General features: G+C 43.8%; 1 long non-coding RNA gene across 1 annotated transcript; it reads left to right on the forward strand.

The window, feature by feature from the left end:
• Positions 1 to 3,262: 3,262 nt before the first annotated feature.
• Positions 3,263 to 4,154, forward strand: LOC139827016 (uncharacterized). The gene is made up of 2 exons (XR_011737194.1): positions 3,263 to 3,467; positions 3,994 to 4,154. It is a non-coding gene; the product is annotated as an uncharacterized lncRNA (long non-coding RNA).
• Positions 4,155 to 9,804: the final 5,650 nt, after the last annotated feature.

Genomic DNA, 9,804 nt, shown 5'->3' on the forward strand with positions numbered 1-9,804 from the left:
GTGTCTGTTTTGTGATGATTTTGTAACATGGATCACTATCAGTGAGAAGCTAAGCTGAAAATTACTTATTTCATTTCACACAAGATGACGAACAGAGGCAGAGCTAGAAATGAAGTAAAGCACTGTAGCTAAATTCAGCAAATTCAAATGGGAGCAAGTTTGCTGACTTCACCAGAGACTGGTTGCTGATTACAGTATTTGAACCAGACTTCTCCAACTGCACAGCACAATGACTCCTTAGAGTTCCAAATCAGGATTTTACTAATTAAGACTACGTGTCTGAATATGGAGATGTACACATCAATATAGTTAAAAGTTGAATTTGTTCTATTTTATTGGCTTTCCTTATTTACATTTAAAAAAAAAAAAAAGGAAAGAGAGAAGGAGAAATGATAGATTACACACCTAGCACACTGGACATCTGCGGACATTCTCATGACACTTAATATGCTAAAAACGCTCAAAGTTTAAGATGTTTGACAGCACAGCTACGAAGGAACGATCACAATTTCAACACTGGCTGTTTTCAGTGCATTAAAAGGTACTGCTACTGTGCTTCCCCAATGACGTTTATACTAGTAGCATCTTCTTGTTTCAATGTTAATTTTTTTCTTACATAAGGATTTGTTGCAACATCACACCTAAAAGAACAGAGAATGAGTGGAAAACTGCCCAGGTGAGGTAAGCAGTGGGACTACATATAAAGAATAGAATGGGAATCCAGGCCAGATATCCGGACATCCAGCCCAGGCCTCCATTTGCTCTCCCTGGATACCACCTGTAGTCCATGGAACCCAGTCTATATTCATCTCATCCTAACGCAGATGCTCAAGTAGAGCAAGCACATACAAAAGCTGCTCTCTGAATGCACCTACTTCTCTCTTTCAACTACAGTGAACCCGTGTCGACCAGCTGAACTGTGGATATCTTAAGTGATGTGAAGTAAATCCCACACAAGGTGTCTGTCAGATGCTCCCTGAACTAGAAAGATGTGCTTTTTATCCTTTTATCCCATTAATTTCTAGCAGATTGTAGGTGTTGTTTGTGACAACGCAGTATAAAACATTTTTAGGCACATCTGTGACTTAAATTGACAATGTATTTTTAATGTATGGTTTGGGATAGACTTATTCACACCTTGCTGTGCTCCATGCAGCAGATGAAAGGCAGAAGAAGAAAACATCACCATTATTTATGGTATGGCAAAATATTTTATCTGTGTTCTAAGTTTAAAAGATTATGGAAAGAAAAAAAAAATGAGGAAAAAACGTAACCAGAAGAACAAAAAGAATCCCAAGGTAAATTTTGTTTACAGAACCCGAACTCTGTCACTTCACTTCCTTTGACCCCAACACCCTCCATAAGGCAGTTCAAGGTCCTGTGTCTCGCTGGCATCTTCTTGCTGGTTTTGAAGATTGAATTTTGGAGCAGGGTGGCTGTGACCATGCACTGGTGACTTGGCAGCATCTTCAGCCTTGTGCAACAGCAGATGCCTGGCTGCTCCCAGTGACCATATGCTGCTGGGAGCACTGGGGAAGCTGATGGATATTGAGCACCAGGTGCCTGCTAAGTTAAAACTGTGATCTGACTTTGCCCCATCAGCATGAGGTCTGTGCAGGTTCAGAGACACCCTTGACTTTGTGAAGCACATGGTGCATTAAAACAGACCCTGGTCTCAGCTGAAGTCAGGTGTGAACTCTTGAAGGAACAGTCCTGGCTGGGTTATCTTGTGCCAGAACAGATCCCTGCTTCTCTCAGTGAATCTTTCCCTTCAGGAGACATCATGTTATGCATCCTTCAGTATGACATGGTCACTTTATCTCTCTGAAGTTAATGTGTTATTTCCTTTCCCCAAATTCATGCATGTTAATTGATTTTACTAGGTAGGAGGGAGGACTATACCTCAGACTACAGCCAAATTGAGAGAAACAGAGTTAAAAAGAAAAACTCCGTTTCAAACTAAAGCATGGGTGAGATACGGAGAGGGTGCTCAGCAGCCTCAGTTGTACCTCAGCCAGGCACCTGGCCCTATTAAGTTTTACATTAAAAATTTATAGGCACTTGAGCCTGGGCACTGAGCAGCAGGGGAGCTCAGAGGACTATCGCTGAGACCAGACTGGTGGCTTTCCAGGGTGGCTGGAGAACCCCCAGCATTGGGCTTCCTGGGCAGGGTTGAGTTTTGGCAGTCCTGCTGCCTCCCGTGTTCTCATGGATGGAACACTGAGACTCCCCACAGACCACCCTCCTGCCTGCACAGCCCTGCCAGTGTCACACATAGTCACATGGATGAAGGTGTGATGGGAAATTGAAGAGATCTCCACAGAGATTGCTGAAAAAGGGTGTTTGTGTCTGGAGCTTGGTGGTGGTCACCACAATGAGGCAGCTTCAAGATGGCACACCAGAAAGCAAAAATATCTTGTCAACAGCTTGCTTGTTACACTCATGGTTATATAAAGTGCAGCAGGCTCAGCCAAAAATAATGTAAAAAAACCCCGCCTGTTCTGAACTAACATTTCCTAAAAAACTGAAAAATAAAAAAGTGAGGAAGGAGGGTAATCAATTCATGCAAATCAAGAGTTTTAGCTTTGATTGCAATCATAGCTTTGTGCATGTGTGTGCATTCTAGTTAGCCTAAACTGCAATACAGAGACACTTTGAACCTAAGAAAATAGAGTTCTTGTTGCATAATTAGAAGAGAAATGCATTTTCACTGTTTCAAAGTATCTGCATCACTTTCTGAGCAAATATTTGTATTGAAACCCATAATTTAGATTTAAGTGAATAGGAATTTTCTGTCAGGAAATACTAAATCACCAAATTTGTAATCAAGGAAGTGTTAATGCAAAGTTTAGCTGTAACTCATTGTTCTGGTATTCGTACATTGGAGACCAGTGTTTGACCTTTCTTTGAATCTTGCCAAATCATGCCTTTAGTCAGGTGTTAAAGGAGGGGAGTGAGATAGGGAAAGCACACTCCATGTCTTCTTCCTCAATTTAAAATTCAACTTGTATTTTAGAATAATAAATTTAGATGAAAATCTAGACAGTTCATTAAGCCATAACTACCTAGTAAGATTAATGCAAACCCAACATATAATTTTTAAAAGTCTAATTTCTCCATTACAAAAAAAATCCATGCAACTGCTCCATAAATAAATACAAATTTGCCCAAGCATCATCTGAAAGAGTCCCTCCCCCCAGGCTGCCTTCTTGTCACAGGCAAATGCTTAATAGGTTGTGGCTGGAAAATCCCAGGGAAAGCTGGAGATTTTTATGAGATGAATGCTGATTGTGCAGGAGCCTGCAGCTATTGCTGACCTGTCTCTTTCACAGAAAGAGGATTATTACATAAAAGAGTGCTAGAGATATTGTATGAAAAATACATTTTAATTTCTTTCTCAACAGGAGAAGAAAATGGAGAGAAGGAAAATGGGAACAGCAGAGGAACTGCTTCTGCAACTGATTTAGGTGGGATTCCTTTATTTATTATTACTGTTGTTACTGGGATAGTTCTTTATAGTGTCTTATATGGATGCACATGAACAGCTTACTTAGTCCCACAGTTTCCCTTTACGTTCTCCAGACACATAGAGTTGGTCTTTTGCATAAATAAAACCACACGTACTCCCATGAGCATATAGATTTTCTGCCTCTTTCCCATGCTTTCCCTTCTGCTACTCACTCCTTACCTATCAGACAGATTGAACCAGAATAAAGACAGTACTTGTCTTTCTAATTACTGTGCATGTGGAGGTGCATCAGCCTGGGCTTTTCTCTTAGTTGTTAATAGTCTGGGGGGGCCTTTTCTTGTCATGTTTGAAGTCAGGGAGCTGCCTGCCTTCCCGTCTTCCACTGAAGAGCGTGAATGCAATGCCGTAACCTCAATATCTTTGTTAAATGCTCTCTACTCCTTCACCCTGTCTCTTACAGTCACACTCATCTGGCGACGGCAGCTGTTTCTGCTCACCTATTTTTGCCTCACGTTTCTCCCCAGGTACCCCCCTCCCTCCATCCTCCCATCCCCCTCCTGCCTGGCGCTGATGTTGCACTTCAAGCAGCTTTCTCACCTGTATCCATGACAACCAGGATGACATCAGCACAAGGACTCAACATCACAGTGAGGACTCCAAACCAATTAAACGCTAATAAAACCTTTTTAATTGCAGTTGAAATATTTCTGGTAACAAAAAAAAAAAAAAGGGAGGTGGATCGGTGAGGAGATGTAGAGGGTGGAGAAAAAATTCTCTTTCCTCGCTGGCTGCCTATGCAGTGACAACACTGCGTTTTCCCCAGGCACCACAGCAGTTTGGTCTGTTGTCAGAAATCATCTCTTCACATCCTTGAAGCAGCTGTCTGCGTCCTCGGTGCTGCTTCGACCAGCTACAAATGCTTGGCTGGCCACTGATGTCTGGTCTGATCTGATCTACTATTGAGGTGGACAGAGGGGTCACATGGCTACTGCCTTGGTTCCCATTCAGCGAGGCAGGGAAGCACACTGCTTTCCTCAGGCCAGACCTCTGCTCTCACCTCTCTCTCATGGGCTTAGCAAAGCTCCAGACAGGATGTGTACCCTGTCCTTGCCAACGTGATGCTGCAGTGGGCAGGGAGAGAGGAGACAGGTGTGCTGCAGGGGTGTCACCTTGGTCCCCTTGCAGGACGTACTGTACAGACATGCAGGCACCATTTGACTTAGGTTTGCCTGTCTCTGCAGCTTCTTGCACTCACCCTGGTCAGGAATAGCTCAGGGAGAGCTGCCTGGAGCAGTCCCTTTCTCACAAGAGCCCCTGTGGGTTCTGCAGCATGGGGCTGGGGACACATGGCAGATATTTGGGGCTGCAGTGCCAACACAGCTCAGCAGGGAAGAGCTGCTGCCATGTGAACACAGGTGAGCAGTCCTAATACCTCTTCCCCACACAGTCAACATCTCTGAACATGGAAATTTCTTAGGTGCAGAGCAAGGAGAAAAAATAACTCCTACTCAATCAGATTTGTATGCGATCAGCCCTCCTTACTCACTTGTTAGCAATTAGTATTAATGACGTGGGTCAGGTCAGTGCCTGAACAACCAGAGGCACTCAGTAGCAACCTTCCAGCAGTGAGGAAGCAATCATGTCCCCATAAATCCTCATCCCCTGGTTCAAAACCTGCTGCTCCACCTCCTCCAGTCACACAGAGCTGGAGAGTTTCCCCCAGGCTGGCTGCCTCTCAGAGCCACCACCACAGTCCCTGGGCTGCATTGGTCCTTGGGTACCCCCAGGTGAGCAGGGTGTGCTGAGAATAACTCAGTGGTGATGCTGGGCTGCCAGCATCACAGAGAGCTACTGAGTGTCTGTACCTGTGGAGCTGCCCTTCATCAGCTGCCTGGTGGAGCTGGGGAGCAGCTGCCTCCCTTATCTACTGCTCACTTCTCCAAAGCCCTTGGGGTATGGTTCTTCCAAACGAAGCAGGCTTTTTGCAAAGGGAAGGGTGAATCACATCCCCAGCTCTGAGACAGTTTGGACTAGAGAGACCACGTTTGTCAGTGCTTCATCAAGCTGAACATGCTTTATCTTCATTTCATTGCCAGCAATTCAGGCAACAATCCCACATCTTGTGAAAAACAGTCACTTTTGCTCTGTGGTGTCCCACATACCAGGTCAGCTTCAGGCTGTTCCAGTTCCTAATTTTCTCAGAGAGCAGGTCTTTGATGTCCTACAGGACACCTTTCTCCCTGTGAAGAGGGCCTGTGAAGTTGTCAGTCCCAAGGATGAGGTGAGACCAAATGCGGGGAGCAAACCTGCCTCAACAGCTGCAGTGGGAGGTCCAGACTCATTACCAAGAACCTCAGACGACCTAAATCTTATGGTCCTCAGCTGGAAAGTGAAATCTGCTTGTTTGACAGAACTGCCCTTGTGCTGTAACAACAAATGTCACGTGGGACAGAAAGGGTAGAGAACCAAAAATAAAAAGAAGAAAAGAGGGAAAACAGAGGGTAGGATAAGAAATAGGCAGAGAGAGCAGAGAAGAAGGAAAAAAATATACTGCAAAAAATGGTACCACATTAAACTTGGGAAAAAAGCAAACAGGGAGGAAAACTAAACTTTGAAGCAGTCTTCAGGGCTTCTCTCTGACTGTACCATGTGAGTAGCTCCAGTATCAAACCTCAGGTTATATGGGAGGACTAGACAACTAAATCAGTTGGATAAGATCAACTGCCGTACTTGTTTTTAAGATGTTTACCTGTTACAGGCACTGCTAGGCATGCCACTGGAATGTTATTTTGTGGCTTGATGTCATCATTACCATTTGTCTCTCTAAAGGGATGGGTCACTTCTCACTGATATCTCTTGTTGAGGCCAGAAGTTAGATTACTGACAAGGACTAAGATGTTGAATCATTTACTTTTATAACAACGGTTGAATTTTAGTTTACTAAAAAAGTAGCTAATTCATGTAAAGATCTTTGATGTTAATCCATAAGAATTTATGTCGTTCTTGTCCTGCCTTATTTGTGTGAACTCCTTTTCCTTACTACAAGTGTAACTGCACCATTTGGCTGAGAGTGGCCTTTTAGCTGAACAATGAACAAGTTTAAATTGAGTATTGGACTAGTTCCGTTTCTTCTCCATAGTCCTATAAATTGGGGAAGGTGTTAGGGGAAGGCTGTTACAGGCAAAATAAATGTTTAAATCCTTAGCTGGCTTGAATCTTTCTCTCTAAATGTTGTTCCAGCCCCTTATTTCCAAATTTCCAGATGTCGCTAAAATACAGTAGAGCACTATCCACCCACTGCTACAGATGTTCTTGGTAATCTTTTAAGTGTGCTGAGGGAGATCAGTCAGCTAGACCAGGAAAAACAATATGTGCTTAATGGAAAATTAGAGGAAAATAGAAAAAGAAGGTTTTATTTTTTTAAATCATTTCATATTTCAGGAAAAAAATTAAAAAGAAACCAAACCAAATAAAACCCCAAACCAAAAAAAAAAAAAAGCCACCAAAAATACCCAACAACCCAAACAACAACAGAGAGCTTTAGATCTCAAACACATTTTCCTAGCAGAAAGAGTTGGAGGAATGGTTCTCAACTCACTTCATCTACCAGCTACCCAGTACCTAACACGAATGAATGACCACTGCTGACATTAGCAGAGCACAGACTGAGAGGGTCCCTCACATAGTCCCCAAAAGCCCCGCATCCCAGTGCCATTGCCTTTCTTCCCCAGGACCCTGGGCAGCAGGCAGAGAGAGCAGGACCCTCTCTCACCAGTGTGGTCTGTGCAGGGCTGTGTGCTGAGCAGTGTATCGGAGAGAAACCCCCTCCCTGGGCATAGCACCCCTAACCTGTGATGCACCATGGATGCTAGCTGAATGATGGACCTGAAGGAGGACAGATAACATTTGGTTTGGAAAAGACCTGTGCTGGCTTAGTTGCATCTGGAGCGAGGCAGTGATGCCACTGTCCTTGTCCTGGAGGCAGGAGAGGAGGACCAGTGTATATGCCAGCTCCTGTGAGAAGAGAGGAGACGCATTTTCAAGGGCAGCTGCTTTATCTGGGAGGAAAGAGCTGCCCTGAGGAGAGCTGGGGCCTCCATGCCCCTCCTTGGAGTGAGGTGGATGAGTGGACAGCCAGCTTCCCTGCAGAAAAGCTCCTTGCTGTGAGCAGGAGCAAAGCTGCTTGCTCAGTATTTTGCCTGCTGTGATGTGAGAAAACATTCTCCTCAGATACACCCAGAAGAGGCCCTAAACAAGAGCTTCAGGTGCTGCTGGGGACAGCAGGATGAAGGCTGAACTTGCCATGCAGCTTCCAGCTTAGATGCTTCCCCCCGAATATTGTGTTTTTCCAGCTGACTGGGACTTCAGTGCAACCTGAAGGAGCAGTGCTATCCCTGGGTAACTGCACCAGCCGAATCACAACATCCTTTTTGTGGTGTCAACTCCCATAATTTCACTGTTTTCCATCTACTGCTACAGTTCATGGCAAAACTCTGACTGACTTCAACAGGGAGTAGGAACAGGCCCTATTAGCATTCACTGTATCTGCTCACTGACAGCACTGTATGTCACATTATCTCGTCACTGTCGGTATCCAGTGTGCCATCCTGTAGGATGCATCCTATGCATTTTGAGCAGCCTAGATCCTGTGTGCTAAAGCAGGAGTCAGCCAACTGCCTTTCTCTGACAGACTGTCTCACTGCATCCCTTCTGCATTTGCACAGGGCACTCAGCCTGTGAAATAGTGTGAATTTCCACCAGTTCACCAGCAGAAGGGATGGCTGAAGCTTATGATTTGTTCCAGGCAGGCAACAGCTGTAAATGTGAGCCTGAAAATCCACCAGAGCCTTCATGTGGATCCTACAGAGGTATGCCAGGAGTTGCAAAAATGAATGTCTAGCATTAGCTCCCAAATGCAAAAGTAAGAACGTAAATTATCAGCCTGAATTTGGGAATCATTGCCTGCTCAGACTGTCTGGAACTAGGAAAGTGTGTTTACATGATCCAAGATAGGTTCAGAAACCTAGTTTAAGGTACTAAAATCTGAAAGGCTTGTTTTCAAGTCTGTCTAGGTGTGTTTGTACACTTACCAGTCTATTCAAGATGCTTACTTGAACCATGACACAGTAATACTGGAGGTGAAATCAAAACAGCAGATGACTTTGCTGCATTACCAGCATAACACAATCCTTCCTTGACCACTGGCAGAAGAAAGCTGGTAGTATATATAGTAGAGCAGCTGGACACTTCGGTTTTCCACAGGTATCACCTGCACCACACACAGCTTTCCAGGTCCATCCTCATTCATGGGAATTTTGGACAGCTTCAAACAGTTGATTTAAACCTCACTTTGTCTGAGATGTTGCAAACTGCCTGGATGGCCACCCAATTGACTAGCTGGGTACAGGAAGGCAAGATGAATGTGTGCTTTCAAAGCTATATGAATTTAAAGATAATTTCCTCAGAGGTGTCACACAAGGGATGCCCAGGGTATCCCCTTGTTTTGCATTTCAGTCCCTCATACCTAGTCAGCCCAAAACTGGAGGTTCCTGTGGGTCTGGGTAGTCTCTGGGCTTCCTGGACCATTGACAATGTGCCAACCACAGAGCTGGGTTGTGCAGGAAAGAAAAAGGTTTTGCGTTTTGTTTTTGCACCATTTTCTTCAAATAGAGACACAGATTGAAAGATTAACTAGCCTTGGTAATGGTCATACCTGTAGCACTCAACTGCTGGGAATTAGCTTGTCATTCTGTGCCTAGTTTACAAATGGAGGAAAAATGGTCTAGTTGTCATTCAGCTGTACCACTTTTCACCCCAGAATTGCCTCTACAGCTCATGTTTGAGCTGCAAGCATGTATTTTCTTCTTTCCTCTTGACACTTCCAGCTCTCTTAAATATTAAATAGCAGGTGCTTAGAATAAAGCCTATTATTCTGACAAACATTTTCATCATGAGGTAAATTGACACATACTAACTGCTTTAAAATACTTACAGAGTAATTGAATACAGCAGTACAGGTTACTATGCAGATGTCTGTCTCTAATAGTTTACAATTACACACATTTCCCTGCTGAAGGGAGAGACTGTTCCACAAGTAGATATGTTTTTTTCAAACAAGAGGAAAAAAAAAGAAGGAGGAAAAAGAAGAGAGAGCAGTCCATGCTACCCCCATAGGATATTCTTAAAATAACAGACGGTTGTATATTGCAGAATCTTTTAAAGAAAACTTTAAAGAACTATGCAAATTTTGCCATTGCTTTTTTTGGTTTGCATATTTCTTCTCAGTCTCCTTCTCTATCACACATGATTGCAAATCTGTTTCAACCGATAAATAG

This window comes from Patagioenas fasciata, chromosome 1 (assembly GCF_037038585.1).
Source record: "Patagioenas fasciata isolate bPatFas1 chromosome 1, bPatFas1.hap1, whole genome shotgun sequence".
NCBI lineage: Eukaryota > Metazoa > Chordata > Aves > Columbiformes > Columbidae > Patagioenas > Patagioenas fasciata.